Genomic DNA, 27,653 nt, shown 5'->3' on the forward strand with positions numbered 1-27,653 from the left:
AATGTAAGCAATGTCAAATTCATGGAGAGCTCATACATGCGCCGACACAAGAACTACAACCACTTGCGTCTCCTTGGCCCTTTTGTCAGTGGGGACTCGATCTCATAGGCAAGATTAACCCTCCTTCTTCTAATGGTCATAAATTCATTATCACTGCCACAGAGTATTTCACAAAATGGATTGAAGCTGTGCCTCTCACACAAGTCACTGGAAAATAGATTGCTACGTTCATCCTTAACTATATCATTTGCCGATACGATATTCCTGTTTCCATTATCACTGATAACGGGCGTCCCTTCAAAAATCAGGATGTGTGTGAACTCTGTGACTGCTTCCATATTTCCCATCATTTCTCCACACCATATTACCCCCAAGGTAATGGTCAAGCTGAGGCGTCTAATAAAACAATCCTTAAAATCCTCAAGAAGACAGTCGACGACGCTAGCTGTAATTGGCATATCCAACTTAATCCTGCACTTTGGGCCTATCGCACAAGTGTTCACACACCTACAGGAGCTACACCCTATTCACTTGTCTATGGCACTGAAGCCATCTTGCCTATTGAGGTTGAGTTACCCTCTTTATGGGTCTCTTTGCAAAACATCATCAATGATGAAGACTATAGGGTCTCTCGCTTACAAGAACTTGAACTACTGGATGAACGGAGACAAACTGCTTTTAATTATCTCAAGGCTTACCAACAATGAATGAGTCGCAGCTACAATCACAAAGTCAAGCCTCGTACATTTGAGGTAGGTGACTTGGTTCTCAGAGAAAACCCCAAAAATCAGTAAGACAGAGAGAATAAGGGCAAGTTCGAACCAAATTGGATTGGTCCTTACATCATTACAGCAGCATATGGATCTGGGGCATATCAGCTCTCAACTACAGAAGGTGAACCTTTAGAGGATCCTATCAACAACATGCATCTTCGCAGGTTCTACACATAGCTCTTTGGAATATCCTAATTCAAAAATACAAAAAAATCAAAAAATTTCAAAAATACAAAAAAAAATTATAAAACAAAAAAAATCGTTACTTGGTGAAAACCTGGCAAACAGGCGCCTTGTGACACGAAAAACATTGAAAAATCAAAAAAAGTAAAGAGAAATAATTTCGTCCAACGGTGAAAACCACTTCGGTGGCGCCCTGGGCAAGTACCATGGTGAAAACTGGGTCACCAGCGCCATGTGTAGAGACATTGCTCCTCCCTCCTTCAAGATTCACTTTCATCCTTTCACTTTGCACACACACACAACCTATTCATCCATAATAAACTTACCCATTCCCATCATGGCTTGTTATTGATCTACCCAAGATTGGTTAGCCATTCATAATAAACCTCCCTTTTCACCTCCCTTTCCATCCATAATAAATCAGATCCTATCTGTGGCTAAGGCAAATCCTATGTCTAGTGATGGGTGTGGAACTGAGAACATCACATGTTTCGAGGAGTACAGTTTCTTCCAGCTTCCTTCAGTCTATCCGCGCACACTTCGCAATAAAGCAGCATCTGCATTGCCAATCCACAATAAAGTTTCATCTTCTTCGCAATAAAGTATCAGTTTCATGGATTCAATCAGTTTCAGATGAGACGGCAGCAACAATGGGCTTCAACAAATCAAATCTTTCAACAGACTTAGACAACATATGGTTCAATGCTATCTATCCTTTCTGTGAAAGTAAACATTGTGACCATAATCAAATAAGACTTATACAAGTGACAAGAGACACTAAATTTGAGGACTACAATGGATGTTGGTGTCGAGTCTTGGTTTTCTTTTGATTTCATCTTTTTTGGTGACATGTCTTTTAGCTTTTATGGGATGTCTCTGACTAGAGATTCTATCTCCAGGATGTCTTTGACTAGAAAGGCGAGGATGGGGTATCGTCACCTATTTGTATTTGCTATCTGTGGATTGTCTTTTAGTAATGCTATGACTTGTCCAAGGATATGAGGACACTATGAGTCTAGTGTGAACTGGGACATTCCTTGTTTGTGACTGTCTTATCTCCATGCAAACAGGTACAATGACTTTCTAGGTCAAACATATGCCTCGATTGTCATAACCTAATTGCCATAATAAAGCTCAATGATGATAATGCACAAGAAGCTCTTTCACTTTCATATCTTCTATCTTTCATCCCCCTTTCTTGATTGACTTCCATTGTCCTTCTTGAGTCCGCATAGCCTGCTATCACATGACTGAGTATAATGACACACCAAAAACATTTGCATTTCATGTAGTTTGCACTTGCATTACCACATATAAGCATTTCATACATACATATAGATATCACAACTGCATCACATCTTGCACATAACACCTGTTGGCACAATTTACATTTCCATTATCATATTCATCTGCATTACATACATTCACATTTGCATCATGCATACACATATAAAACATAAAAGAACAAAAAAAAAATATTGCATTGCATCATATACATATCTACATCTATATCATAAGCATCACATAAGAACATCCCATCACATAGGTACACATGCATATAGCTGCCGCAAAGATGAATCATTTCATATATATATATAAAATGTCATGATACAATGATGTCAAAATCATATGGCTACAATCACCCGAAGGTGTTTACATCATCATACAAAAATGGTACAATACTGATACATAGGGAGCCCTCTAAGGCTATGATGAACTCCCTCCCTCGAAGCTGCCTGGCCTCGATGGAATCTGAGCCCCTGAAGGACCCGCCCTAGGATCATCCCTCCTGTCTCGTCTCTTTGGTGGTGGTGGAGGACCCATAACCCCACCACTAGATTCCTGTCTCCTCCAGCTCCCTCCCGTAGTTGTCGCGGTCCGCGATGGTCTATGGAAGCTCCTTGCCCGCTGATCCGCTGGCACTGCACCATAATAGAGATCCCACCAGTAAGCAATCTCCTCTTCAGCCCACAGAACATAGGCATATCCGGCCCCTGTGTCCTCCGCTGCCTGTCTCCCCGCCCTCAGTACTGTCTCAGCCTCTATATAACGTTGAATAGCCTGATCCCGCTCCCGCTCAGTATCTCAGAGCCTCCTCCTGAGCCAATCCCTCTCCCTCTCCAACTCCTGGATCTCATCTGCCTGGCCCTGACAGATCTCCCTTAGCTCTATCATCTCATCCTCCTTTGCATCAGCCCCCTCCACCTCTGCTTGTGGCTCCCCCTGTACGGGTGCCTACCCGTGTGCCTGTACCTGTACTGGTACCTGTCCCTGTATCTACCCCTGTCCTTGTACCTGCACCTGTCTGGGACCCTGTGATGTTGGCACCTGTAGCGACAATCCACCGCGACCCCTCACCACTCTCCTCTCCACCCTCCCTCCGAGGTGCAACCCTCCTCTCTCCAACTGCTCCCCTCCTCCTCCGTCGGCCTCTGCCCCCATCACCTCCACCATCATCATCATCCCCACCCCCATCTCCATCCAATGGCTCTCCCGAATTTGTCAAGCGTGGGAAGGGATGCTCCGCCCAGTATGCTGTATACTCGGCATCCATGCTGGCATCCTCAATCTCTGGCCACATGGCCCAGGGTAGGGGCATCATCTCTACTACCTATGTAACTACCTGATCATATGTCAATAGGGGCCCAAACTGTGCCTGATCTCTGACAGTCCGTGCATACATGCCTGAGCCCCGTAGCATCCTCTAGATCCTGTCAAACTGCCTGCAAACCCTGTCCACTAGCTGCCTCTCCAGCACATAGGGCGTCCGCCCAATCAGATACCTGCTCCGGAAGGTGTAAGGAAGCTCAACTACATCATCCTCCCACTCCTCGCATCCTAGGTATGGCCTCCAAATGACCACATCAATATCATCTTGTAGCGTCCTAAAATTGCGACACTTGCAATTTCAACTGCATTTGGGTCTTCACGATGGCAATGCAACACAGAACCTGAATGGAGACCCCGAAACTTGTTCATGACATCAAAAACTGCATTTCTCAGCACCCTGGCCTGATCCTCCTTGCACCCTGCTGTCCCGGGAGGTGGGACCATGGCGCCCAGTGCCCTGGTCCCTGGCCCTATTTTGGGCCCGGTCTCTTATGGGGCTTCGGGTCTTTAAGTTTGCAAATTGGAAAAATATTGTTTCTAGGTCGGCCTAAGGTCGGGAAAATCAGTCTATCAACCCTAATTGACAAGTATATAAACTACATTTCCTCTCCCATTTTGGTAGATGGAAAAAAAAGTGGAAACGATATTCAAACATTCAAGCATTCAAGCATTCCTTCAAGCAATTGAGCATTCTAAGTCTCCATTCAAGGCTAAGTGTTGCATTCAAGACAAGGATTCAACCATTGAAGAGGAGATCACATACAACATACAACATACTACATACATTACACCTTCGCATGTAAGAATACAAACATTCTTACAACAAGGTATCAGTACTTGTTTACATTACAAACATTTACATTTACAACATTCTCATTTCTTGGTTAATTCCAAAACCGGGGTTTGACCTAAAGGCAAACCCCTCATCCCTAACCCCCCAATCATCCTCTCTTTTCTGTGTGTAGGTTGCAAGTACGCGGCTGTAATTGAAGATCTGGAATCCTTGTGCAGAGATGAACAGATCCACCTTCGTTTCGCGGATTTTTCGGAGGACCGTGTGCACGCCGGGCGCCATCGTCCCATCAACTTTCACTCAAATTTGCAGAACAACACTGTCTCGACATTTTACTGCTAATTCTAGGTCCGCAGCTTCATCCCATATCCCTATCTCTGTTTATAAGCGAATCTTTCCTACTTTACATGCATTCCTAGTTCAATCATTCTATCTACATTCTTTAAAAAAGAGGGTATCCTTGCTATCACAACCCTTGAAACTCATATAGAATCCAATCTTGCATTGCGTGGGATTGGATCTTGTGGGTTTCAACCCCTCTTTTGAATGTAAAGCCTCCCCTAAGTGAAAACCATCAACCCTAGTGACTCTCCCTTCTCTCTCCTCGGAGTTGGGGAGGGGAGAATGACTAGGGTTCGATTTTTCCGCTTTACATTTTGGTGAACCCGACGTGAACATCCTCATTCTGATTATTCATGGTTAAATCTAAAAATTTTGCTTTCCTAATTATATTTCCATGTTTGATCTTTTGCAAAATTTTAGAGGTTGATTGCATAAAAACCCTAAAATTTTCTTTTTAAGTAATTAAACTTGTGAAATGTTTAATTGTTAATGCTTGTTTCAGATCTACCCTTCTATTGCAAATTGTCAATTCATATTTGTGCTTTAATTCTGAAAATTAAGTGGTTAAGTGTCAAAACCCTAATTTTTAAAGCCTTCTTGATTCAACCTTTGACTGATAATTTCACTGATCAAAACACTTCCAAATCGGCTGTAACTTTGGATTCCGCAATAAAATCACAATATCTTTCATCCCTGAAAATTTGGAAAAAAGTTGCGAGGACCGTGTGCACCCCGAGCGCCATCATCCCCGACATTTTTTCCGAAATTTCGGGAGCTAGATCTTACTGTATTTTTCTGCTAAAATCCAGAATTTTGGCTGATCTTATCAATTCTAACACTTTCAAAATTAAAGTCAAAGTTGGTCTAGCGATTGCTTGGATTGAGGCTTCTAATCATTCAAAAATTGTTGAAATCGAAATTCATATCAAAATTGTGTTTCTTACAACCCTAAATCTGAACAGTGTGTTGGCATTTATTCAAAATTTCAGTACTTTATTCAAATTTTTGCAGTTTGTGACTTTTGAAATTAAGTGTTTAATTGCAACAACCTTGATTTCCACTTTCAAATTTGAATTTTGCATGAAATCGAGTCAACTTTTAAATTTCAAAGCTTGCATTGCTTTTAGTATTCTCTCTAAAATCATAAAATTCAAAATTTCAGTTTCCCTATCTTTTTCAAAATTCAAATTTTACATTTTTCGACAATCTTGGTAGGGTTCAATTTCGAGATTGCAACTTTAATTTGGCCTATCTACAGATCGTAAAATCACTCAATTTTTTCAGATTAGCTTTAAAATCATCATAACTTTCATCCCTGAAAATTTTGAAAAAATTTGCGAGGACCGTGTGCACTCCGTTCGCCACGGTCCCGGACATTTTTTTCGAAATTTCGGGAGATTGTCCTGATTGTATTTAACAGCTTAAATCTAGGAGATTGGCTGATTTTATTGAAATATGCTACCTCTAAAATTCAAAATCTTCTCTCTCTTTAGTGCATGAGTTTTACAACAATAAGCCCTACTTACACTATTCCCGTTAGACGAAGCCTTAGAATTAAGTCTTTCCAAGGTGTAATTACCGAGGAGATGGAACCTAATTTGAATGGCCTATTTAACGAGGACATGGGTAATTCCTCTAATCCTCTTAATGCTGAAGAAGCTCTCCATGAGGTTTCTGTAGAACAACTTTCAAAATTGGATAACCAATTTGATGATTTTCGACAATGGATGTCTCAAGAATACCCTGATAGTGAAGCTCTTTCGTTAATTGAGGGTCTAAAACGTATGGTTCAAAGTGATAAGAATGGAATTGATATTTTGCGTGGTATTGCACACATTGTGGATTCGAATGTGATGCCTATGAAAAGTTGTGCCGAAACTTTAGGTTATACACAACCTCCTACTCAAGTTAATCATTCTATTCCTTTGACAACTCCTATTGCTAGTATACCTACTTTTACATCAAACATAATGACTACTTCAACACAAGACATTCCTCCTATGATCATCAGTCATGGGGGCAATCCCTCTTCTTCAATTAACCCTCTTCCTTCATTCAATCTGACTTCTTCATTCATTCCTTCAATGAGTGTTCCTATTATATCTCCACAAATGAACATGACACAAGGGGGCAATTCCATTCCTCCTTGTAGTGTTCCTCCTTTCCAATCATCTCCTATGACTAACTATCATAGTGTCCCACCTCCTTACTCTCTACCTTCTTTCAATAACATAACACCTCCATCACAATCTAACACGTCTAATATGAACTCTTCGACTGAAGCGACCATTAACAATCTTGCACAAACTGTCTCTTCTTTACAACAACAAATTGCTTCTATAAATCAATCTAAGTTTAGTGTGCCCACATTTGATGTTGCGAGCCCACTTTCTCTTGACATTGTTCGAGCTATTCCCCCTAAAAATGTTGAAATTCCGCATTTGGAGCTTTATAATGGTAAGGGTGATCCTCTAACACATGTTAAGACCTTTCAAACAATATGTACCGATTTTGCTTATGACCAAAGGTTGCTTGCAAAACTGTTTACTAGAACATTAAGAGATAAAGCCCTACAATGGTATTGCTCGTTGCCTTCTTATTCTATTCCTTCTTTCGAACAACTTGCAAATGCTTTTATTCAACAATTTCAAAACAATATAAGTCCTAAAGTTACTTTGATTGATTTAATGCATTGTAAACAAGGTGTTAAAGAAAAAGTGACTGATTTCATTGGTAGATATAAGCATTTGTATGCTCAAATTTCCTTTCCAGTGCCTGACAATGATATTCAAAGAATCTTTATTTCTAATTTACAAAAAGATATTAGGGAAAAACTCCTGTTTTCTGAGTTTACTTCTTTCCAACAGTTGTGTGCAACTCTTCACAATTATCAACTGACTGTGAGTCAAATGGAACAAGCAAATCCTATGGCTCTGAGTGATAAGGGTGATAGTAGTCAACAACCATTTGGGAAGTTTAAACCGAACAGAGAGTCCATTAAATTCAATGAAAACATCATCAACAACAATGTGAATGCAACATCAGGTGTGCCTCCTATTTCTAAGTTTTTCAAGAAAGAAAGAAAGTTTACTCCTTTGAATGAATCATTGCATAGTATTATGAATAAGTTATTGGAACAAAATGTGCTTACTCTCCCTCCTATAAGGCAAATAGATCCTACAAAGATTAATTCGCCCTATTTTGATAACAAATCTTTTTGTCAATTTCATCGTCATCCTGGGCATGATACTGAAAAATGTTTTGCTTTGAAGGGTAAAATTCAAGATTTGATTGATAATAATACTATCTCTATTTCTGGTGTGAATGATAAAGGCAACACATCTGTAGCTCCTCCAAACCAAAATCTTCAGATTTTTACTGATCCATTGCCTTCTCATACCTCTAATGCAATTGATACTACTGATTCCTCTGTCTCACCTGATGATCTTGTGTCTATGACTCCTAATGTGATTAACTTTGTGGAGCAGCAGAAAATCCCTAAAGAACCTTCCATCACATTTGATTCCAGTGAAACTATCAGGGCATCTGATGGTCCTTTATATATAGTTGCAAAAGTCAAGAATACACCTTGCCGTGGAGTGCTTGTTGATCCTTCTTGTATGGTTAATGTCATTACTGAAGAATTTCTTTTTACTTTGCAATTGAATCAAGTGATCTATGACGAAACAAATGTGGTTGTGAAATTATTTGATGCATTTTCTTCTCCTGCAATTGATTCTATTACATTACCTATTGAGGTCCATAACAAATCCCTTGATGTGGACTTTGCTATTATTCCATCATCCAAACAATTTCGTGTGAAGCTAGGCTATCCTTGGCTATCTTCCATGAAAGCTATTGCTTCTCCTATTCACAAGTGTTTGAAATTTCCCCATAATGGTGAAGTTGTTACTGTCAATCATAGTCTCTTTAAACCAGCTGAAAGAACTTCTAGCGTTCCTATTGATTACTTTTGGCCTAAACAATTCCAATCTCTTCCTCCGTGAAGTGATCATCTTTTCAAATCTTATCAAAAGTGGAAAAAAGATATGATCCTATCTCTAAGTGAACCTAGAATACCCAAACTTGACATTCCTATCGTTCTTGAGAAGGAAGTTCTTCCTTTGAAAGATAAAACTAATGTCTTTCCTCAAGAAGATTCCCAACCCATTCCTATGAATGTGACTATGCCTATATCTAATAAACTTCCTAAAAGTAGACCTATACCTCCTCGTCATGATGGGCTTGGTCTCCTTCCTAAACCAAATATTCCTCCCTTATATGGAGCAGTTCCTCCTCCTTCCTCTTATAGAGAGAAGAGACCTTCCTCTTCTCCTATTATTCAACCTAAGAGACCACAACCTAAACACCCAAGTGATAAGGATGAGAACATTCCTCCTCCTCAATCTCCTAATCTTCCTACTAAGACTAGATGCAATCATTCTGCACGTGAACGCTGATGAAAGCGTTGTCTTAGAGCTCAGGCAGCTGCTTCTCAAACTTTGCAATCCCCAAAAACACCTTCAGCCAGTATTATTCCATTTTCTCCTCAGCCGACGATTGAGCCGAGATCTCCTAAACATAAGATGCATGATGGTCTTGATCCTGTGCGAGTTAAAGATCCTATTTTTATAAATCTTGATGATGATATAGATGAAAATGTTATTCAGGATGAAAATGTTACTTCTATTCATTCTGATAGTGAATATGAATATGTTGATGTTGATAACCATTTATCTAACGAATTTTCTAAAGCACTTATCCTAGCTCCTAGACAAGAACAACATGGCTCGGAACATGAACATAGCCCTTGTTTGGATCTTGTGATAGCTCCATCTGCTGTGTTGGATGTTCCTCCTCTAGCGTGTTTCCTACCTTCCCAAAATATTGATCAGCAAGATCGGGGGGTAGATGACATGCTAGACTAGTTCATTAGCATAGTAGACTCTCTCCTCCTCCCTTTTGTTACTTCTTCTATTTGTTGTCCTTAGTGTTGTCTACTTGAGGACGATGCAAAGCATTGAGATCTCTTTTGGTCTCTCTCATGTTGACTCAAAAGACACATGTGTTCCCTTCTTCTAGGTGACCTTCCTTGATTGGGGAATGAAGAACAATTATGCATACATACATATGATATACATGAATTATCATACAACATACTGACCCCGAGGAAAGTGAAGTCACCTTGTGCTTTGTGTTTTGTGTCTATTATCCTTGGGCTTATCTCACACTTGGGGGCTAAATCCTTGTGATAACGTGCTCCTTTCCCTTTCTCATTCCTTATATGTATCACTACCTTAAAGCAATCACCCCCAGTGAGGCGTGTGCGATCGCTTTAACGTAGGGGGGCATACATCCCGTTCATATCTTTTCAAGATACTTGAAAATTTCTTGACAAATTTAGCTTTGCCTTGAAAATTTTTAATATCTTTCTTGCATGACTCATAGTGAGGGAACCTTACTACTGACAGTCATGGTTCTCCCTCGTGATCTTCCCTTTTACTTTGTCAATCGAAGTCGTAAGATCCTTAGTCCACTGGGGGCTTGGTGTATCTTGCCTCCTTGACGTGGTGAAAGTTTTTCAATGTTGTTTCCTTGTACTTTACCGGAAGCATGAGCGTACACTTATACTCCCGCTAAAGTGGGGGCTAAATGTAGCGTCCTAAAATTGCGACACTTGCAATTTCGATTGCATTTGGGTCTTCACGATGGCGATGCAACACGGAACCTGAATGGAGACCCCGAAACTTGTTCATGACATCAAAAACTGCATTTCTCAGCACCCTGGCCTGATCCTCCTTGCACCCTACTGTCCTGGGAGGTGGGACCATGGCGCCCAGCGCCCTGGCCCCTGGCCCTATTTTGGGCCCGGTCTCTTATAGGGCTTCGGGTCTTTAAGTTTGCAAATTGGAAAAATAGTGTTTCTAGGTCGGCTTAAGGTCTGGAAAATCAGTATATCAACCCTAATTGACAAGTATATAAACTACATTTCCTCTCCCACTTTGGTAGATGGAAAAAAAGGCGGAAACGATATTCAAACATTCAAACATTCAAGCATTCAAGCATTCCTTCAAGCAATTGAGCATTCTAAGTCTCCATTCAAGGCTAAGTGTTGCATTCAAGACAAGGATTCAACCATTGAAGAGGAGATCACATGCAACATACAACATACTACATACATTACACCTTTGCATGTAAGAATACAAACATTCTTACAACAAGGTATCAGTACTTGTTTACATTACAAACATTTACATTTACAACATTCTCATTTCTTGGTTAATTCCAAAACCGGGGTTTGACCTAAAGGCAAACCCCTCATCCCTAACCCCCCAATCGTCCTCTCTTTTCTGTGTGTAGGTTGCAGGTACGCGATTGTAATTGAAGATCTAGAATCCTTATGCAGAGACGAACAGATCCACCTTCGTTTCGCGGATTTTTCGGAGGACCGTGTGCACGCCGGGCGCCATCGTCCCGTCAACTTTCGCTCAAATTTGTAGAACAGCACCGTCTTGACATTTTACTGCTAATTCCAGGTCCGCAACTTCATCCCATATCCCTATCTCTGTTTATAAGCGAATCTTTCCTACTTTACATGCATTCCTAGTTCAATCATTCTATCTACATTCTTTACAAAAGAGGGTATCCTTGATGTCTTAACCCTTGAAACTCATATAGAATCCAATCTTGCATTGCGTGGGATTGGATCTTGTGGGTTTCAACCCCTATTTTGAATGTAAAGCCTCCCCTAAGTGAAAACCATCAACCCTAGTGACTCTCCCTTCTCTCTCCTCGGAGTTGGGGAGGGGAGAACGACTAGGGTTCGATTTTTCCGCTTTACACATCTATCACCCGTCGCCAATGCTCTAACCTGCCAATCTGTGGCTGCGACGTGATCATATCATACAGGTGCACAAAACTGCGTCCATGTCCCCTGCCTCTGAAGTGTATCAACCATGTCACTAGCAGATGCTCATAAGCCCACACCTGCAACAGTGTCACCCCGTAGCCCAATCCCACTGATCCATGGTATACGAACTGATGTAGCTCATAGTAGAGGTGTGCCAGCACACACGGTCCCCAGACATATCTAGTGTGTTGTGTCACTAGTGTCTCTAATGCACCTCCCTAGCCCACAGCCAACCCTCATGTCACTTTGTCAGGACACAGGAACCCACTGATCGCTCCTCCTATCACTGTTGGTAGCGCCAATCCTGTAGCAGTCATAGTATCCCAAGCCACATGCCCAACCCTCATCTTCAATCCAGGGTCCTGAAACACTCGTGTCAGTGCCTCCCTATCTCCATCTCGATCGTACGGAATCAGATCCCTGACGATCGGTATCCTGAGTATCCTGTATACATCCTCTAGGGTGACTATCATCTCACCCATCGGCAAATGAAACGTACATGTCTCGGAGTGCCATCTCTCCGCCAGTGCAATCAGCAATCCCATGTTTGCCCGAAACTCAGGCACATACAGAACATGTCTCAATCCCATGGCCTCAATCGCTGCTCGGTCCCCAAGTGTCAGCTCAGGTCGCAACCTCTAAGTCGATGGGAATCTCTCTCATGAATCCAGCATCGGCAAATACTCCTGCAGTCAAGCAAATCAATTATGTCAGTCCTAGTGGCATTCACTGTTTATCACAAAATGCTACTTTTTATCTAAATGCATATGGCTATCTATCCTAGTGACACTCACTGTTCATCACAAAGTGTTGCTGTCTATCCTCATGACACTCACTGTTCATCACAAAGTGTTGCTTCTACCCTAGTGGTACTCCCTGTTCATCACAAAGTACTACGTGTTTTGCACTCCCTATTAATCACAAAGTGCTACTCACATTTGCACTCCCTGTTAATCACAAAGTGCTGCTCACATTTGCACTCCCTGTTCATCATAAAGTGCTGCTCATATTTTAGTACTCCCTGTTCATCACAAAGTACTCTATCTTGGTACTCACTATTCATCACAAAGTGCCTTGATCTATCCTAGTCTTCCCTAGAGGACCTGCTTGAGTGTATCCTCTCAGTAGCTTATCCAATCGATAGCGTATGTTAATCACAGAACTGCTGATTTGACCTAGAAGATGAAAATTCACATTTTTGGACATAAATGCGCTTTCCTGACACAAACGAGCTTAAAGACTGCACAGACGCACCTGAAAAACACAGACGCACCTGAAAGACACAGACATGCCTATGCTCTGCACAGACGCGCCTGGGCGACACAGATGTGCCTTCTTGGCACAGACGCCCCTACATTACACAAATGCGGCCGCATTCGACATAAACGCGTTTCTAAACACAAACGCAGCTGGCACCAACACAGACGCGCCTAGCGGACATAGACGCGCCTGGCACCAACGCAGACGTGCCTAAACATTTTTGACATTTTTTTGGACCCTATTCTAAGTGCATTTATTACCCTATCTACCATGCATTAATGACAACAATAAATGCATCGAAGTACGAGGAGGTTTTGTGGTACTTACCGGCTCCTGCCTCTACTGGCCTCTGGAATCGGCGAACGCGATCGAATCTATGAATGAAAGCCATCGTTGCTGACTGCTACTGCTCTATTCTCGCTCTGCACTCTGCTCTCGTGAATGTGTGGATGCCAATGAGGATGTATTTTCCCCCGTGGTCTATCTTATAGCCTACCCTCGCCTTAGCCCTCGTTTCCGGAGTCAGTCTTCTTTATCCCGTGACTCTGTCACTTTATCCGGTCAGTCCATTCTATCCCGTCTTTCTTATCGAGAGATTGTCTACAATCTTTTCAGACACCTTTTTCATCCAATCTCTCAAGGGGGCATATAATTCCTATCTTGGGGCAACTCTGTATCAGTTCATCTTATCTTCTTTGAAACAACGCGACAAGCCGCATTGTCTCAAAGAGGGGCAAAATGTAGACACCCAAAATTGTCATGTCTAATTAAATAAATATTTTATTTATTTAATTATCTAAGCCTAATTCTTCTATTAATTAAATAAATCTTTATTTATTTAATTAATTCATTTATCCTCTTCTAGCCTTATTTCTCATTTGATAAATACATTTATTTATTTAAATTATCTTTTTCCTAAATTAAATAAATATTTTATTTATTTAATTGATCTCATTTCTTCTATTAATTAAATAAATATTTATTTATTTAATTAATTCATTAACCTTTTCTACTCATGACACATGTCATTCATCTCTTAATTCCTACACTACCTACCTCTTTCATTGTTTTATTATTTCTTCTACCTACCCTTTAATCCTAGCCAACCTCTTTTTTACACCTCTCAATCTTATCCCTCCATTTCTTATAGTGTCTTCTATTTAAGGAGATGCTTCCTTCATTATCAAACCCTAACTACTTGATCAATTGGCTACACTACGATCCTACTTACAACCACATTCCGTTATTTGTTGAGCTCTTGTGCACATAAAATCTGAGAGCAAATATATCAAGCAAGATCAATGGAGATAGGAAGAATGGAGATCAAAACCCTATTGGACATGTAATGGTATAATCTTTGTGATTTCATTTGATTTGCATTGTCTTAGGTAATCTTCATATGTTATGGTGGATCTTTGTTGTTGCTAGGATAGGGTTTGGTGGTTGAATTCATTTAGCCTTTCAATTTTGTTATTATTGTTATCCATTTTCACCATATACAATACCAATTTTTCCAAATGATGAATCTATTATCCATTACCTATGTACCGTAAATCCGGAAATAGGCTCTACCAGTGAACAAAGTAACGATGTCTGCCAATTAGGGAGTGCCAAGTCTCTCAGTCGCAAAAATAAACCAAATGAAAGATCTGATACTGAAAACCAGTCAATGGCAGCTCTAGATCACAAGTAAAAATAAAGGACGCATCTGAGGGTGAAAACCTTTTTAAGGCACCTAACGATAGGAGACTTGACACTCTTCTTGAACACTTTCATGAGCGATCACCCATATTGATTGAGCCCACTCAATCAATCAACATTGGTACTACAGAAGCAGTAAAAAACATACACCTTGCAGAATCTCTGACAGAGGAGGAAAGATCAACATTCATCATTTTCTTTAAAGAACAGCAAATTAAATTTGCTTGGTCATATGCCGATATGCCCGGAGTCAATCCACACTTGATCATGCATCACTTGTCCATCTCTTTAGGAGTTAAACCAGTCAAGCAAAAGCTACGAAAGATGAATCCACAGGTGGCACTCATGGTCAAAACTGAACTAAAGAAACTATTAGATGTCGGATTCATCCGACCCATTGACTATGCAGAATGGATTTCCAACATCGTTCCAATATCAAAACCAGATGGTAGTATCAGAATATGCACTGACTTCAGAAATGTCAACAAAGCTTGTCCAAAAGACGACTTTCCCCTCCCCAGTATCGACATAATTATAGATCTCACAGCAGGCCATGCAATGCTCTCACTAATGGACGGTTTCTCAGGCTATAATCAAATCAAAATAGCCCCAGAAGATCAAGATAAAACTGCGTTCACCTATCCTTGGGAAACATACTGTTGGAATGTTATGCCTTTTGACTTAAAGAATGCAGGGGCCACTTATCAAAGAGCAATGACAACAAACTTTCATGACATGATGCACACATTTATGGAAGATTATGTGGATGATCTATTAGCTAAGTCCTTCACTAGAGCAGAACATCTCAACATCCTAAAAAAGATCTTTGATCGATTGGAGAAATTTCAAGTCAAGCTCAACCTTAAGAAGTGTGTCTTCGGGGTTACATTAGGCAAGTTACTAGGCTAAATAGTCTCAGCTAAAGGTATTGAAGTAGATCCAACAAAGGTACAAGCCATTATGGAAATACCACCACCAAAGAATATCAGTCAACTCAGATCTCTACAAGGATGACTTCAATCAATCAGGCGATTCATCGCTCAGCTAGCAGATAAAAGTCTACCATTTAACCATTTACTACACAAAAATGTACCATTTAGATGGGAGACCAAGTGTGCAGAATCTTTTTACCAAATCAAATAGTACCTAATGAATCCACCAGTTCTAGTACCACCAATCGCAGGAAAGCCACTTATCCTATATATCTCAACAACAGATAAATTGCTGGGGGCACTATTGGCACAAAAAGATCAACAAGGGAAAGAACGAGCCATATAATACATCAGTAGGACATTGAATGGCTATGAACTCAACTATACATTCATTGAAAAGGCTTGCCTAATAGTGGTCTTCGCATCTTAGAAGTTCCGACATTATATGCTAGCCCACACAATTAAGCTAGTGGCAAAAATTGATCCTCTCAAATATCTACTTAGCAAGGCAGCTCTTACAGGCAGATTGGTTAAATGGGTCATGATTCTCAGTGAATTTGATATTCAATACACAAAAAGACGCGCCATCAAAGGACAAGCAATTGTAGATCAGCTGGTTGAAGCACCGCTACCAGGAAAACAAACTATGGAGATTGAATTTCCAAACAGGGACATTCTTGCTATTTCTACCAAACAATGGACCCTATACTTTGACGGATCCTACACACAACATGGTTCAGGTGCTGGCATTCTATTCATCACTTCTAAAGGACACACTATACCAAGATCATATAGGCTTATGTTCCCATGCATAAATAATGTGGCTGAATATGAGGCATTGGTTATAGGCATCAAAATGGCCATAGAATGGAAAATCACAGAGTTAAAGGTCTACGAAGACTCACAACTAGTCGTCAATCAAATCAACAACGACTATCAGACAAAGGATGACAAGCTGCTACCCTACAAGCGAATGGTGGATGACTTCAAATAGTATTTTGTGCACATCACCTTCAAGCAAATATCAAGGTTGAACAACAAAGTAGCCGATGCAATGGCTACTGTCGCTTCATTACTACAAATTCTAGAGCAACAGAGTCGTTACGAGTTCCTGGTAGAGAAACTATTCTCCCCAGCTTATGACCACTCTGAATCCCATGTTATCTATGCCTTGACTAGTTCAGATTCTCCGTTATATGGACCAATATACGACTACCTCAAGAACAATATCTTACCCATTAACCAATCCCGTAACTAGAAACGTAATTTTATCTGACAAGCCGCCGTTATACCCTTACCACTGGTACTTTGTACCGTCGAGGTCTAGATGGTACTCTTCTTCTTTGCCTTGATCGTAATGATTCTGATTCCGCTTTACAAAGGTATTTGTGGAACACATTCAAGTGGAACTACTCTTTCTAAAAAGCTTCTAAGGATGGGATACTACTGGCCTACAATGGAGAAAGATTCATATCACTTCGCCAAGAAATGTCCTAAATGCCAGATCCATGGCAATATGATACATGCACCAGCATAGGAACTGTAGCCATTTACAACATCCTAGCCCTTTTGTCAGTGGGGACTAGACTTAGTTGGCAAAATTCATCCTTCATCTTCAAATGGACACAAGTTTATTATAACGGCAACAGAATACTTTACCAAATGGATAGAAGCAGTTCCCATGACCATAGTGATTGGGAAACAAATTGCCTCTTTTATCCTAAATTATCTGATTTGCAGATATGGTATTCCAAGTTCAATCATCACAGATAATGGACGACCTTTCAAAAACCAAGATGTACAAGAACTATGTGAAAAATTCAAAATCCAACATCGGTTCTCTACACCATACTACCCACAGGGAAATGGTCAAGCAGAAGCATCTAACAAGACAATATTAAAGATCCTAAAGAAAACAGTGAATGATGCAGGCAAAGATTGACACGTACAACTTAATCCAACACTTTGGGCATACAGAACCAGCATCCGCACACCTACAGGAGCAACACCATACTCATTAGTATATGGATCAGAGGCCATTTTACCCCTAGAAGTAGAAATCCCATCTCTCAGAGTCTCTTTGAAAGGTTTAATCTCAGATGAAGAGTATCGAGTTAACCGACTGCAAGAACTTGAACTATTAGATGAAATACGTCAGCATGCTTACACTCATCTCAAATCATATCAACAACGCATGTGCAGGAGCTACAATCACAAGGTCATCCCTTGCAACTTCAAAGTTGGTGACCTAGTCCTCAAAGAAAATCCAAGAAATCAGCAAGATCGAGAAAAGAAAGGAAAATTTGAACCTAACTGATTGGGTCCCTATGTCATCATATCAGTCTATGGATCAGGTGCCTATCAGCTAACAACTTCAGAAGGAGATGTGCTTGATGAACCAGCTAACAACATTCATCTGAAGAAGTACTACACTTAAGTAGCCTAGTGCACGGAAAAAGCCAAAAAAAAAAAAAAGGTACAATAAAAACAAATGGTGAAAACCTGGTAAACAAGCGCTCTTGTGAAAGAGCGACTCCTCTATCTATCTCCATACCATTTTATCTGTATCCTTAAAAACACTATCGGCCATCGCCTAACACTTAGCACATATCCATTCAAGACATACTTAGCGTAGTCACTGTCCTGGTTTATCCATATATATCCTCTTACCACATTCCACCATGGCTTGGAAATCACTGTACATATTCACATCAAGAGGCACACTCAACTAGGGGCATTAAAATCATCAAAAATTGCGAACATTCAAGATGTCAAAACTAGAAGTAAAACTCTGCAGTATGGCATCCAACAACCAAAACTACGCTTCATCGCAAAACAAAACAAAAAAATCACAGAAATACCAAGGATGGATGATTTTCTGAAGTACTGAATGTTGCATTATCGCATACAAATCTTGACTATTTTTGCATTTTGAACTTAAAAAAAATAAATAAATTGGATTCTCTTCCTTTTCTCACTAAATGCTTCAAAGCTAGAGATCATGGGGAACTTCCAATATTTTCTTAGTCTTTTGTCTGGGAGGCAATCACTTGTACTGTGTGAATACTTGCCTCGAGACATGATACATCAAATATCACTGAAGGTTTGATTCCACTTCACGCATACAAATGATTTAATCTTGTCTGTTTACGCAATCCGCACTCAGGTCATCCTGGTTCAATTATACCTTGACGCTTGTGCTATCTTGCAAAATCAAACATCATGTAAATTTTTCTCAGGTCATTATGGTTCAATTATACCATTGTGCTTGTATAAATTTTCAACATATCCTACACAAATCAATGCTCAATGATGATACCTACAAAGAAAGCAAACAACATATGGCTGTATCGGGATGACAAATGCAGAATAAGGATGCTCCAAAAACATAGTTGCATATCATTTTACAATTAGTTGCATATCATTTTCCGATTAGTTGCATATCATTTTACACTTAGTTACATATCATTATCATACATCTCAAAGATACATTTCACAACATATAAAATCATACATCTCATTTTCAAGATACATCTCACAAACATAATAAAAGCATACATCCTGCATCATACATTATATCATATATTTAAGCATTGCATCATCATCACATAAAAAAAAGAACACATAAAGAACATACATCCATATAACACACCACATGATCAAAGATAATGATACCATATATATATATATATATCCAAAAATGATCAAAATGTACAAAATCTATCATCTCTATGTCTAGTACAAAGAATACAATGATAAAAAATACAACAAAGACCATGTCTCTCAAGTATGGCTATCCCCTGACGGAGATGGTCTGGCTCCAGATGTCCCCACCCCTGGATCTCCAGGGGGATTCTGTCTCGATGGCCCTGTCACACCTCGGCTCTCGGACCGCAACCCAGTATCTCGAGATCGACTGGATCTTGACTGTGTGAAGCTCTGTACTCAGCGATCCCTGGGTACTGTAGCCTCATAGTGCCGGCGGTAGTACTCCACCTCCTGAGCTCTCAAAGATAGCTCTCTTAGGGTGTCTCTCATCGGACCACCCGCCGCTGCTCTCTGCATGCTGGCTGCAAGCTCCTCCACTCGCCCTCTCCGCTCTATCTCTATGTCCCGCTTAGTGGTCAACTGCGCAATCTGCTGCTGATATGTCAAAACCTATGCCTGCAACTACTGTACAGTCACTTGCAGGGTCCGAATCTATGCATCCTCAACATGAGTGGAGATCCGAACCCGTAGCGGTACCTGTGCAGGGGCATCCCCTCTAACTCTGCCTGTCCTCGGTGCTGGAGGTGGGAGCACATCCGTCCTCCTCCTCTGCACTGGCCGTATCACCTCGTCAGTGCCCCCCACTATAGCTAGAACCTCCCCCACCCTCCCCTCTCCACCGGCTCCAATAGCCAATTCGCCTCTCCCCCTATCTATCACCGCCCGTCTGACTGCTCTCTCCAAACCTCTATCTCCTCTCCTCCCTCTATCTCCCCTCCTCCCTCTAACTCCTCTCCCTCGTCATCCTCCTCCACCATCTCCATCATCCTCATCATCTCCCTCTCTCTCATCATCATCATCATCAAATGCCGATCGCATCTCCTCTAGATCTGAAATCCTTGCCACTGCCCGCACAACGAACAATCTCGCAAACTCATCAGTCATGCCTGCATCCAAAATCTCTGGGGCATAATCCCATATTTGGCCCGCCAAACCGACAAACTCCTCCACCACCACTGCACTATCAATGGTTGGGCTCCAATCTGATATATCCTGCCTCCGTCATGCATATAAATAGGCCCCCTGAGGTATACCCTGCTGTCGACCAAAATGTCATAAACACGTAGGGCATCTCCAGTCCGTGCTCCGCCCACACCTCACACCCTGTATACGGTTGCCATGTGACCGTATCGATGTCATCCAAAACTCTCCAATGCTCTAGTTTGCCCAGCTTTCGTTGGACAACTAGACCCCTGTATCCATAAGCATAGGCACGTCCAACGAGCCTATCTCTGTCTGCTAATGGCCTAGCAACCAGAATATGCTCCCAGCACCATACCTGTAAGAGCGTCACGCCAGCTGACAAACTGTCGTAACCTAGGTATACCACCTCATGTAGGTCCCTGTCTAGATGGGCTAGCATAGCCGATCCCCACGCGAACCTGCAGCCCTGTGTAACTATGTCCTCTAACACCAACCCCCATCCCAAAGAGAATCCCTTTGACCTGCGATTAGGACAAAGGAATCCACTGATAAACCCTACCAGTACTGATGGAAGCGGTGCATAATCCAGGTCTAGGAACTCCTGCCACAGGATCTCGTATCCGCATACTATCTCATCGTGAAAAATACGGCGAAGTACATCTGTGCCACCCTCCTCTGACTGCTCATATGGTAGTAGTGCACCTACTACTGGTATGCGCAGAATCTTGTAACAGTCCTCTGGTGTGACTATCATCTCACCTGTGGCAAAATGGAAGGTGTTCGTGTCGCTGTGCCACCTCTCTGCGGGCGCTGTAAGTAGCCCCCGGTTCACAGTGAACCGAGGCATATCCAACAGGGATGTCAACCTGCATCTCTCAATAATATCCAGGTCGGCCTGGGTCAACTGTGGTATCAGAGTCCAAGGCCTAGGAAATCGCTCACGCGACTGCACCACGCCCAATCGCTCCTGTCAACCAGCAAAACAAGTCCAATATCAGTTTCCACATCAAAACAAAGATATCAAAATCAAACTCACATCAACAACATGAAACAATTTTCTCATCTACATCAAGTTCAAAATCCTATCATTTCATATCAGCTTGTAAAACAACTCAAGTTATCAAAAACCATATCAAAACTTGTAACACAACTCAAGTCTCCAAATCACATAAACTTGTAAAACAACTCAAGTTTCCCACCCATATCAGCTTGTAAAACAACTCAAGTTTCCAACCCATATCAGCTTGTAACACAAATTAGGCTTCACACATTAAACTTGAAACAAAGTGCAAAAACAAATCATGCTTTGATCAAACCAACACATTAATATCTATGCATAACTTGAAATATTGCAAATCAAAACAAGTTATATCAACACTCATATTGGACAAATCACTAAAAACCATGACAACAAAACACAACAATTCCACAAATCACCTCATCTCACAAAATTTTTCCGGATGTGCTAAAACAGGTTGTCGAGGCGCTAAAATCCACCCATGCGCTAGGTTGTTTTTCCCACGCGCTAATCTATTTACCCTATGCGCTAGACTGCCTTTATGCGCTAATCTTTTTCCCCCATGCGCCACCCAACCTACCCTATGCGCTAACCTATATCTTGCTGACGCTACCTATTTGACCCTATGCGCTAGGTCTACCCTATGCGCTAAAACCCCTTACCCATGTGAACCCCTATGACCCCTATGCGCTAGGTCTTACTCACGTGCTATCTTGTTAACCCGACACGCTACCCTACATTCGGCATGCGCTATTTTCACTCCCTGCGCTAACCTAGACTTTCTATGCGCTACACTATTTTGTTTCGGACGTAGCCCTAAAATTAAGTTTCATGCGCTACCTAAATTTTTGTATGCGCTAAATGGCGACTTTGACGCGCTAAAACGCTAAAACCGAATTTCAAAAATCAAAAAATGACCAAAAACAACAAAATCAAAAATAAAAAAAGGGTCAAAAGTGTTGACTTACTGGTGGTCCATATGCGGCAGGTCTCCGGTACCTCCGAACGTGCTCAAAACGATGCTTGGAATACGGAATAGGCATTTTTTTCTTCTCTCCAAATTCTCTTTCTCCAAAGTCAACAATGCACAAATGAATCAAATCAAAGCACTTTTCCCCTTTTATAGGAGGAAAATGAAATTAGGGTTAGGGAATCGGGCATGTAATGTAGTCGCGGTCTCTCTTATACCCTAGAAATCTGTAAATTATCAAGAGATAAATCAATTTCAACATTTCACATAGACAAAATCATACACACCAAACACAAATCACCAAATAAAAATCAAAATTTTCAAAATATTGATTCATCAAATCAAATCTGGGGCATGACTTGCAAATCATAAGAGCGATACAAATATTTCATTTGATCATAAATCACGATAACACATCATTTTCTTTGAAATAACATGTGCACACACGTCACTTCAAAGAGGGGCAAAATGTAGACATATAAAAATGACCATATTCCTAAATGAATATTTTATGTTCACTTATCTATTTAATTAAATCTAATTTAATTGAATCACCCACATTCTTCTATTTAAATTAAGTAAATTACTCAATTTATTTAAATTAAATTCACTAGACTTCTTTTTACCATTTAATGAATAAATCATTATATTCAATTAAATCCCTTCTATCCACTTTTAATTAAATTCAAATTTAACTAAATAGTTTATCCTAAATTGAATAAATCTAATTTATTTAATTTCCCCAAATTGCAACCAAATTGAATTAAATTAACTTTATTTCAATTAAATCCTATTATCCCTCCATCCACTTGCAAAATCCTACACCTACCACTTGCTTCCTAAAACCTATTCCTAATTTCTTCTAGACCCTTCTAATCACTTCTAATCACTTCTAAATTAACCTAACCCATTTTCTAAACTTTGTCACATCCCTAAACAAAGGGAGGTCACTTCTCAAACCCTTAAAGTCTTTGATAACAATTAAAGGCTTCAAGTCTTCAACCACTTAATTTTCCAAAGTCTCTCAAACCATTAATGGTTAATTCAACCCTCTTACATGGTTAGAGACTTTTTGCCTAACTTAACCTTCATCCAACCCAAGGGTCTCATCAAGCCTTTATTGCTTTGACCATGATTATCTCTTAATCATTTGCACAAGAGTTTATCCTTGGATTAACTCTTAATTCAATGGGTAATCTTAGCTTAAGCTTGACCCTTACCCTCTAGATAACCATGAGGTCTTTTCAAGCATTTAATGTCTCCAACCCCTTCTCTCAACCCAACCCTATGTTGACATTTGTCACCATTTCATTGGTACAAATTCCAAACATGGATTCTCAACTTTCAAATTCAACCTTTGATTAAACTTTTCAATCCTGGCCATCCATTGCCCTATTTTTGCAATAAATAGAGCTCTCATTCCTCCATTTTTCATATATAGATCCAAGTTTGTAGTATCATACTTATGCTCAAATACATTCAAGCTTTCATACCATTTTTATGCTCATCATTTTAGCCTCTCTTTAACTAGGAATTAGTCTAAATATGCATGTTTAGAATATTTTCTTTATCATTTAGCTCAATCATAGACTAATATAGTATGTTAGGATAGTATTGTTTACTAATCTTGTCATCTTATAGCTAGTTTATTGCATTTCTATAATCATGCATAGCTTAGGATGCATCTCATATTAAAACCAACAAAGCTTCCCTCATTCTTGCATTTGCCATCCCTAAACCATTTTGCTCAGTGATCCGAGAGCAAAAACATTGGTTTGAGGGACCGTGTAAGATAGAGAACCATGGGACCCACCTTGGGAAGCTGAGTGATACTTCATTACTCTATAGCTTGCACCAAGAAGTCCTGTGAGTGTGTGAGCAAGGCTCCATAGAGCTCCATTTTTCACATATTGAGTTCTATCGACCCGCTTTTCCCGCATACAAAATGTATTAAAGCTTCATCTGTTGTTGATTGTAAGTGAAGACTAGCATAGTTGCTTTCTTGAATATTTCATCTTTAGCCTTCAATACCCTCCATGCTACATGGTATTCTTGCTATGTCAACATATGAAGATATGAATGTTCTCATGGTCTTTTGACTGCAAAAGTGTCATGTTGATCTAGGTTTGTAACTGCATTTACTCATATGACTGTTATAAAGCTTTTGTCCATGCCTGCAACTATCAATGAACACTGTCCTTTGCATTCCGGTATTCACTATCTCTGTCATTGTTCTTAATGATTGTTTTGCTTCTTCTTGAATCTCCCATTGCTTACTTTAATAATGCCTTCACTTACTTCAATTGTAACTTATTTTGAATCTCTTCACTCTTCAACTAAACCTAAGGGATGCTCCTAACTCTTTCATTTGTTGCTACCTTCATTTTGTATATGGACAATGGCCTTCTTCTGGTGGCTTAAATATGATTGTCTATGTTATGGTGGTGAAATGCTAAGGTGCTTGTCCTTTCTTCTGATTGTGATTGTCATTGTATGCACAGTACCTTGTTTTGGCATTCCTCTTTTGTTCTTCACTGCACTTGCCGTCGTCTTTGAAGTTGACATAATGTCTCATTCCTTTAATAGTTCTTCTTTTCTTATAATCCTCGTGTGCATTTATTGACCATCCATGACAATAAACCTGAAAAATTTATTATCATGAATGATGAATGATTTCATAATAGTGTTATTAAAAAAAGAAAGCACATGTTTATGACTGACAAGATGAGAAATAAGCATGTTGGGCTCAACCCTTGTGGGAGCCCATTTCACTCCACATGCTTAATATGAAAATGGTAACACCTGTAGCTACACATGGAACCAACATGTTAGAAACTAAATGCATATTTTAGGTGTATATGATGATTTGGCATTGTTTTCTTGTACACCTAAAGTATGCATCTCTATTTAATGCACATTGTGATGAATCTATACATACATAGGTAAATGATCATGTTGTTGAAATGTGGCGATTGATCAGCAAAGTACTGTACACTCAACACGTATCCTTGCCGGGGTCCGGGGCCGGGCCGGGCCCCGGGTAGGGGTTCGGGGGCGGCAGCCCCTGAGAAAGCGGGGGTTCGAGGGCGACAACCCCCGAGAAATTTTTTTTTGCCGTTTTTTTGTTGATGAAAACCGACATTGTAATAAAACCCTAAAAAGGCCGACTTTGTTTGTTGCCCTAAAAAAACGCATGTTATAAGCGGTTGGGATGCTTAAGGCATTGTAAGGTTGATGTACTGTTTTTGCTGGATAATAAGAAAGATTGGACGGCTGTGTATGGTGGACGTAACCCATTCTGGGTGAACCACGTTAAATCTCTATGTTATCTGTGTCCTGTTTTATTTCTTTATCTTTTGTATTTAAATCTGTATATAATTGTTAGTTTATATTTGCTTCGGATTTGCTTGAAACCCTAATAATTGGTATCAGAGCGAGATTTTCTGAAAATTGGCAGGACTTTCAGATTTGAGTGGGAGCAATGGAGGATTCCAAATTCAAGGTCGAAAAGTTTAACGGCCAGAATTATCAGTTATGGAAAATGCAGATGGAGGATTACCTGTATCAAAAGGATTTGTGGCGGCCATTGGAAGGAAAGGCAAAGAAACCGACCACAATATCAGATGAAGAGTGGGACATTTTAGATAGAAAGGCACTGGGATCCATTCGATTGTGCCTTGCGGCGTCTGTAGCATTCAATATAACAGAAGCAAAAACGACTGTAGATTTGATGGCAACATTGGCTAAGCTATATGAGAAACCCTCGGCTTCGAATAAGGTATTTCTTATGAAGCGTTTGTTTAATTTGAAAATGAGTGAGGCAGGATCTGTAGCGGAGCACTTAAATGAATTTAATACAATTACCAGTCAATTGTCTTCGGTAAAAATTACCTTTGCAGAAGAGGTTAGGGCTCTCTTGATTTTATGTTCTTTGCCAGAAAGCTAGAATAGCTTGGTTATGGCTGTAAGTAACTCTGTCTCTGGTAAAAATACTTTGGTATTTGATGATATTGTTGGTGTTATCCTAAGCAAGGAAATGCGAAGGAAAAACACAGGTGAGACTCCAACATCATCGGGTAGTGTTTTGAATGTGGAGAACAGAGGAAGATCAAAGGAAAGAGGAAAAGGCCCTGGGAATGAGAAGTCACGAGGGAAGTCAAAGAAAGGACGCTCTCAATCTAGAGGAAAGAAAGATTGTTGGTACTGCGGAAGCCTGGTCATCTAAAGAAAGACTGTTGGTCTCGAAAAAACAAAGAAGGGGACAAAAATGAAAATGACAGTAAGGAAGCTAATATTGCAAGTAATACTTTACAAGATGCTTTAATCTTATGTTTGGATAATGTTAATGATTCCTGGGTAATAGATTCTGGGGCTTCATTTCATGCTACACCCCATAGAAAATATTTTCTAGATTATGTTCAAGGTGATTTTGGACAGGTATATTTGGGTGATGATGAGCCCTGTCAAATTGTTGGAAAAGGAAAGATAAAGATCAAGTTGCAGAATGGTAATGATTGGTTTCTGCAGGAGGTAAGACATGTTCCTAATTTAAGAAGAAATTTAATTTCTGCAGGGCAACTAGGTAGTGAAGGTTGCATAGTTACCTTCTCAGATAGTATGTGGAAGGTCACTAAAGGATCGTTAGTAGTAGCTAAAGGTGCGAAGGTAGGCACATTATATTTGTGTACTGGTAACACTTACTCTACCTTAGTTGCTACAGATAAAGTTACTGCAGGGACAACAACAATAAATGTTGTAAGAACAGATTTGATAATGTGGCACCATAGGCTTGGGCACATGAGTGAGAAAGGGATGAAAATCCTTCACTCCAAAAATCTATTGCCAGGACTAAAGAAGATTGATTTAGAGTTATGTGAAAACTGTGTTTATGGTAAACAGAAAAGAGTCAGATTTCTCAAGGTTGGGAAAGAGAAGAAGAGTGAGAAGTTAGAGCTTGTACATTCAGATGTATGGGGACCGGCTCAGGTATCATCTCTTGGTGGCTCTTGTTATTATGTTATTTTTATTGATGACTCAACCAGAAAAACATGGGTATATTTCCTAAAACAAAAATCAGATGTTTTTGAAACTTTTAAGAAATGGAAAGCTCTGGTTGAGAATGAGATAGGAAAAAAGTTGAAGTGTCTCAGATCGGATAATGGAGGTGAGTATTGCAGCAAAGCATTTGAAGATTACTGTTCCTTAAATGGGATTCGAAAGCAGAAGACAGTTCCAGGAACTCCATAGGAAAATGGTGTGTCAAAGAGAATGAATAGGACCATCATGGAACGTGCGCGGAGCATGAGATTGCATGCTGGATTGCCCTTACATTTTTGGGCAGATGCTGTACATACTACTGTCTATTTGATAAATAGAGGACCTTCAACCCCTTTGGATGGTGGTATTCTAGAGGAGGCATGGACTGGTAAAAAGGTAAATTATTCTTTTCTAAAAACTTTTGGTTGCGAA

Source organism: Cryptomeria japonica, chromosome 5, assembly GCF_030272615.1.
Source record: "Cryptomeria japonica chromosome 5, Sugi_1.0, whole genome shotgun sequence".
Taxonomy (NCBI): Eukaryota; Viridiplantae; Streptophyta; class Pinopsida; order Cupressales; family Cupressaceae; genus Cryptomeria; species Cryptomeria japonica.